The 7,352-nt window shown below is 33.3% G+C and overlaps 1 pseudogene; it reads right to left on the bottom strand.

Annotated features, from left to right (window-relative positions):
- Positions 1–288: 288 nt before the first annotated feature.
- Positions 289–3,331, bottom strand: LOC127080784 (NAD(P)H-quinone oxidoreductase subunit 1, chloroplastic-like; annotated as a pseudogene).
- Positions 3,332–7,352: the final 4,021 nt, after the last annotated feature.

The following is a 7,352-nucleotide window of genomic DNA, read 5'->3' as shown; positions in this document are numbered from 1 at the left end:
AACCCGTGGCAGAAGGAAATGCATTCTTTCATGAAAATCTTTTCTAAAATGTGTTCATGAAGCATGACATCCATTCATGAATTATGACCATTTAGAAAGGTGTCTAAGGGTTATATATAACTTGTATTACGATTGTCAATGGGGTACCAAGGGTCTCTTTCGAGTAGACGCAATCAATATAGTTATGCTTCTTGGAATACAAGAATGAAATTTCACAATCAGTGACCAGATCAAGTACTACAAAATAAAGTTTCTTTTTTTCTTAGGTTTTTTAAGAACTGTATTTAATTATAAAAAATTATCTTTTTCGATTTGAATTGTTTGAATTGTATAATCATCAATTATTAACATTGGTAAACGGCCTAAAGCAATTTGATTATAATTCAATTTATGATGATCATAAGTTGAAAGTTCATATTCTTCAGTCATTGATAAACAATTTGTTGGACAATACTCAATACAGTTACCACAAAAAATACAGATTCCGAAATCAATACTGTAATTTAGCAATCGCTTCTTTCGAATATCTGTTTCCATTTCCCAATCAACAACGGGTAAATCTATAGGACATACAGGTAAACAATTTGCGTGAGATAAGATAATCATGAAACTTTGACCAATGTACCTTGCAGCTCGTAGTGTTTGTTGACCATAATTCATGAACCCATTTACCATAAGGAACATATCATAAATATCTATGAATAGTATAGTTTTGTTTGATTTCTTTCTCTTATTTGAGACAAGTAATGAATATAAAAGATCCATCTTTCTTTTACAGCGAAAACAATTGAGACGAAGTTATTAATAATAGATTACCTATAGAAATCGGTAAAAGAAATTTCCATCCAAGATTTAATAATTGATCCATTCTTAGCCTAGGCAAAGACCATCTTGTTATGATAGAAACGAATAATAAAAAATAGCATTTAGCTAATGTAATAAAGAGATCACTTGTAGTTCCAAAAACTCCGTATGTTTTATTTATTTCAAAAAATTCAGAAAAAATATGTACGGAATAGAAATATTTGAACTGCCCAAGTAAAGAATTGTTACAAATAATGAAGAAATTAAAAGGTTTAAATAGGAAACAACGTAAAATAAACCAAAATCGAATACCTGAATATTCTGTTTGATAACCAGCTACTAATTCTTCTTCTGCTTCTGGTAAATCAAAAGGTAATCTTTCACATTCTGCTAGCGAAGAAATTATAAAAATGAGAAAAGAAGGAAAGACGAAGGAAAGAAGGAAGAAATGAGAAACAAGGAGAAAAGGAAAGGACGAATAGAAAGGAAAAGCAAGACAAGGAATAGGGCGAAGGGAAGGGATAAGAACTTAGGGGAAACGGAAAAGAAAGCCATTAGCAAAAATAAAACGATGGTGAGAAAGTTTGGAAAAGGAGTGAAGGAAAGGAAAGTGAAACCCATAGGTTGATGCCACAAATTCCAACCCCGAAAACCATATTTTGATTGCGCATCAACTATATCAATTGTACTTAAACTGTTAGATAATCCTAGTCGATGATAACATTATTGTTCCCATCTCTATTACAGAACCGTACATGATATTTTCACCTCATGCGGCTCCTGGAAAGTCTTAAGTAAATCTAAGGACCGAATCGATTATTTATCTCTTGATATATCCCTAAGATATAAAAATGAAAATCTATGGAACGGTTTTGAATTAGACCAATTCAAAGCTGTCTGTTCTACAAATAACGAAATAAGTAAGAAAAATCTATTTTAATAAAAGATCCAATTAAGGCACTTCTGAATTGATCTCATCCCTAAAAAAACTTTGTTGAGTAATAACTGAATTCTTCAATAAAATACTCTTTTATAATTCTCAATTATCCTCATGATTTTGAATGACGAAAAATAATTAGACATTTGTTTCTTAATTCTTAATTATGATGTGAATTTGATCTCCATGAGTATGGATATAATAAATCAAAAACGAAAGAGAAATCTATTTTTCCTTTTTGATTTCTTATTATTTTTCTTCCTATTCTTCTTTTTTGTGCTATGAAAAAGGGACTTGCAAATTTTTAAAGGATTTTTCCATTCCTGATAGTAATTTATTTAGTGAGTGGATTGAAGCATACTCTGGATCGGAGTTGTGGGGAGTACTGCTTTCTTTTTTCTACCAACTTAAAGCCCCAATTAGTATTCTTTTTATATTCTGCATAAATTTTCTTTTGGATAATTTATAAAAATCTGTGTTACTAATCCTTTGTGTATCTTGGTGTTTCTAACCATTCACTCTTTTTTATTAATCCCCCTTATTTTTATATATCTATGAGAATTCATAAAATGGTAACTAAAACTCAATAAGGTTGGGCTTTTGAGACCGCTTCAAAACAGGATGACAAATTATCCCAATCTTGGGTAAAATGGCCTCTTTTGTTTATCATTTTATTTCATTATTATACATAGAAAATGAGACTCCATATTTTTACTGCCCTTTCATTCAAATCATTATACTATCTACTAACTAGGAGTAATAGAGTATTCTGAAATTAGATTAAATAGAAGCTGTTTTTATTTCACTCATATAACTATCTAATTTAGTTCTTCAATCAGAACTATGAAAAAGAAAATAAGGATAATGAAGGTTTCTATTCAATTTATTAGCCTCCTTTCATATATAGTACTATATAGAAATATAGTACTATAAATAGAGGAGCATAGTAATAACATCAAATAGCTTTTTCGGTTTCAACGAATCACACATAGAGATATTGATAAGATACATAGATTTAATGGTATTTCATAACTAATCGATTGAGCAGAGTGATCAGGCACAGCGAGCTCGTAGACGCGCGAGACAGGTAAAGCAGCTCGTAGACCACCCAAAAAGGAATATTTTATTATTTGAGCCATATCCTGACATAAGAAGTCCAATGGGAGCAATACTCAAAATAGCAATCCATGAAAAAAAAACACCTATATTGAAATCAGATAAAACAAAGTTATAGCCAAAGGAAATTACTGAATAACTTATTAGAATGGATATGACTGATAGGGATGGTCCGATACTGAATAAACGAATATCTCCCATAGATGGAATAAGATTCTCTTTGAATAATAGTTTTGTTCTGTCTGCTAGAGCTTGAAGAATTCCAAAACAACCAACATATTCATGTCAAATACGTTGTTGTACCCCTGCAAGTATTTCTCTTTTTAACCATACAATTACTAGTACACTTAGTGTGATTCCCAAGACAAGAATCAAAATTGGTACAAGTATCCATAGAATTCCATAGACCTCTTTGAAAGATTCCAATCCGGAAAAGGAGTTTATATCTTGGACTTTCGTTGTATAAATTATCATTTAATGATCAACTTCTCCCGTAATGATATCTATGCTACCTAGTATTGTCATAATACCAACCAATTTCATTCTTTTAATTAATTGAGGAAGAATTTGCAAATTGATTCTCGCTTTTTTCTGATTATTTTATTTTTTATATCTTTCTCTCTCATGGAGCCGAGCAAATACTGAATTTATTTTTTGGATATCAATCGAATTGGAATATGGAATATCATACTATACTAATAGTATAAATAGAATTCATTTTTTTAGATTGTAAAAAATACCCGACCTGAGGTCTACGTGAAATTTATCCATTTGTTTCCATTGATATTACAAGTTCAATTCTATTTGTTTTGTTGCAAATTTTATTGCAGTATCCAATTTCCTCTTTTCATAATATGTATTTCATAGACGTGGTTAGGTAAAGTTTCATGTGATTCAGTAAAGTAAAAAGAACAGAAATTCCATTATTGATAAATTTATTCATGTGATTCGATGAAGAATGACAGCAAATAATGGGATATTTTCTATAAGGGGGGGGGGGGGAATAAAAAATGCTTGGGGTTAGGAATGAAGGAATGTCTACACTACCCGGATTGAATCAAATACAATTTGAATGATTTTGTAGATTCATTGATCGGGGCTTAACAGAAGAACTTTTGAAGTTTCTAAAAATTGAAGATACAGACCAAGAAAGTGAATTTCAGTTATTTGTGGAAACATATCAATTGGTAGAACCCTCAATAAAAGAAAAAGATGTTGTATATGAATCACTTACATATTCCTCTAAATTATATATATCTGCGGGATTAATTTGGAAAAACAGTCGGAATATCCAAGAACAAATTATTTTTATTGGAAACATTCCTCTAATGAATTCCTTGGGAACTTTTATAATAAATGGAATATATAGAATAATAATCAATCAAATATTGAAAAGCCTCGGTATCTATTATCGGTCAGAAATGGACCATAACGGAATTTCAGTTTATAGTGGCACAATAATATCAGATTGGGGAGGAAGATTGGAGTTAGAAATTAATAGAAAAGCAAGGATATGGGCTCGTGTAAGTAGGAAACATAAATATCTATTCTAGTTCTATCATCAGCTATGGGTTCAAATTTAAGTGAAATTCTTGATAACGTTTGTTACCCCAAAATTTTCTTGTCTTTCCTCAATGAAAGGGAGGGGAAAAAAGTAGGGTCAAAAGAAAATGCCATTTTGGAGTTTTATCGACAATTTGCTTGTGTAGACGGAGATCCCATATTTCCTGAATCTTTATGTACGAAATTACAAACAATTATTTTCAACAAAGATGTGAGTTAGGAGGAATTGGTCGGAGAAATATGAACCGAAGGCTAAATATTGATATATGATCAGTCACCATTTTCATTGAGTTTCGTTACTGATCCGGCAAGAAACCGAGGATTTTGAGACATTGTGCAAGCATTTTGGTACCTTTAAAGTCAATTTTAATTCCCTGTAAGATATTTTAGAATTTCTATTAATTATCATTTTTATTTTATATTTTCGTGATTTTATGCGTGGGATGTCTGTGTTTTTGTCATACAGGTCCAGGTAGAAGAACCGAGGAACTCGAAGCAAGACATTGAGGAGTTCAGGCAAGCGAAGGAAGGAAAACACTCAGTACAAGAGGCCTGACACGGCCACCCATGTCACCTGACACGAGCCGTGTCAGGCAGAAGGAGAACTAAGATTGAAGGCAGAAGCCTGACACGGCCGATCATGTCAGGCCAATACCAAGCCGTGCTACATCTCCCGGGGCGTGTCAGGCTAGGCAGTTAGCTGACATGGCCACCCGTGTCAGCCCAGACCCATAATTTTCTCATTTTCGCTTTTTGAGTTGTAAGGATGTTTTAGAGTTTTTCACCTTTTGCCTAGGGATTTTCACTATATTAGGGGACCTTCTACCAAATAAAAGATCATCTTGGAACGAGGCGAACACAATATGTCAGACAGGCAAGGATTATAGAGATCAAGGAATTCGGAGAGCGGAAGGTTTTCATGAGCAGAAGCGATTAAAGATCCAAGTCATCCAATTACTTGTAATGTGTATTTTTTATCTTGAATTTGTTTTGAACAATATGAGTAGCTAAACCCCTCAATTCTAGGGGGTGTCCCTGATTTAGAATTGTAATGATTGTGAGTTTACAATTGATTTATAATATTATTTTTATGGTAATCTTTTGATGTGTTTAATGCTTTCTCTTTCGGACCAATCGAGATCGTTGTATGGTTATCAATAAGGCTGGACCGCCATTGATAAGATTTTCATTAGATTACTCTATAGTAGATGTCACCTAGGACTAGGGATACCCTGTATGAATCAGAGCATTCTTGATATAATAAAGCTTAACTTCACCCTAATTGCCTATGGACATAGAAATTAGGGTAGAATGATTAAAGGTTTTCTCACCAAGGACTTGGGAGAAAATACCCTTGAGAACTGATAGTAATTGATATTTGTTGATGCAATAGTGACTCATAGTTGTTACAGGGATCATATCCTACATTCCTTGACATTGTTCCTCTTACCTTGCAAACCCTTATTTTTCATTATTATTTCATTTGCCTTTATTTTTATATTTTTGAATTTAAAAATCCCAATTATAATTTTTGTTTAATTGAACGATGAATGAACTCAATATTAACTTGTAGTCCTTGAGATCGACATTCAGGGAATTTCCCATTTATTACTATAACAGGAAAAATAGTACACTTGTTATTTTTCCGATCAAGTTTTTGGCGCCTTGTTGGGGACTGCCAAAATATAGAGTTTCCTTTTAGAGTTCAATTAAAATTTTGTTGCTCTACAATAAAATTATTTTTCTGTCATTTATATAGTATAATTTACTAGTTTGTGTATCCGAGGAGAACCCTTAGCTAAATTTCTTTTTGATGCAGAAATCGAGAGAACCCTTCACCGGAGATGCAGGAACGAAAGCAAGAGTGGATTCCAAATAAGAGGTTACCTATGATCCCTTCGATTTTTGAAGAACCCATGGTTGATAGTCCTCCGATTCCACCTCCTCCACCTCCGGAAAGACTCATATGACTATGAAGGTGCAAAGGCGTTGGGTGGTAGACTGACTATTGTCAACCAACCGGTAAATGTGACGAATTTTCAATTGCATCCTAGCACAATCAATCAACTGGAGAGAAAAACTTTCACTGGAAAGGTTAATGAAGATGCCAATAAGCACCTACAAAGATTTCTGACGATGAGCACTATTTTGAAAATTGATGGTCATACTGATGAAGCAAAAAAATTGAGAATGTTCCCGTTCACTTTAGTTGAAGATGCGGAAGAATGGTTTCTATTCTCTCTCAGCCAGCCGAAGTATCACATCATGGGAGGAGATGGAAATTGCATTCTTAAATGAGTACTTTCCAACATCAGTATTCCTGAGAAAAAGGTATGAAAACTGAACTTCAAACAGAAGGATGGTGAATCATTGGGAGGTGCCTACAAAAGATTCAAAAGGGTCTTAGTAGCGTGTCCAACTCATAATATGGATCAAACTGAACAAATGCAGATGTTTGTTAACAGGCTGAAAATAAAGACAAAATAGTTGATTGATACAGCAGTCGGTGGCTCAATAAATTTCTCAATATCCATCGTATTAAAAGGATTATTGAAGCAATAGCTGCCAATGAGCATCTAGAATTATACGATAGATGGTGTACTAGCCAGCTAGAAGGGGTAATTGATCTAAAATTGGAAGCTAATAAAATTCGTCTGGAAGACACAGTTGCTACCGAAGTAGAAAAGAAATTAAAAGCTATGAATATAGGTACTCAACAGATAGCTCAAGTCCAGCCGACTCAAGCCATCACTTGTGAAATCTTTAATGGACCTCGTCACACGGTTTATTACTTTGCTACCCCCCAACAAATTTAAGAGATCAATTCTTAAAGCAGAATAATCCCTACTCCAACACTTATAACCCAGGTTGGAAGAATCATCATAATTTCTCTCTAGAAGGATCAGAGAGGGAATGTTCCGCAATAGGGTAC

The sequence above is a fragment of the Lathyrus oleraceus genome, chromosome 5 (genome assembly GCF_024323335.1).
Source record: "Lathyrus oleraceus cultivar Zhongwan6 chromosome 5, CAAS_Psat_ZW6_1.0, whole genome shotgun sequence".
NCBI lineage: Eukaryota > Viridiplantae > Streptophyta > Magnoliopsida > Fabales > Fabaceae > Lathyrus > Lathyrus oleraceus.
The sequence above is the reverse complement of the archived record's forward strand: the minus strand, read 5'-3'. Positions and strand labels throughout refer to the sequence as shown.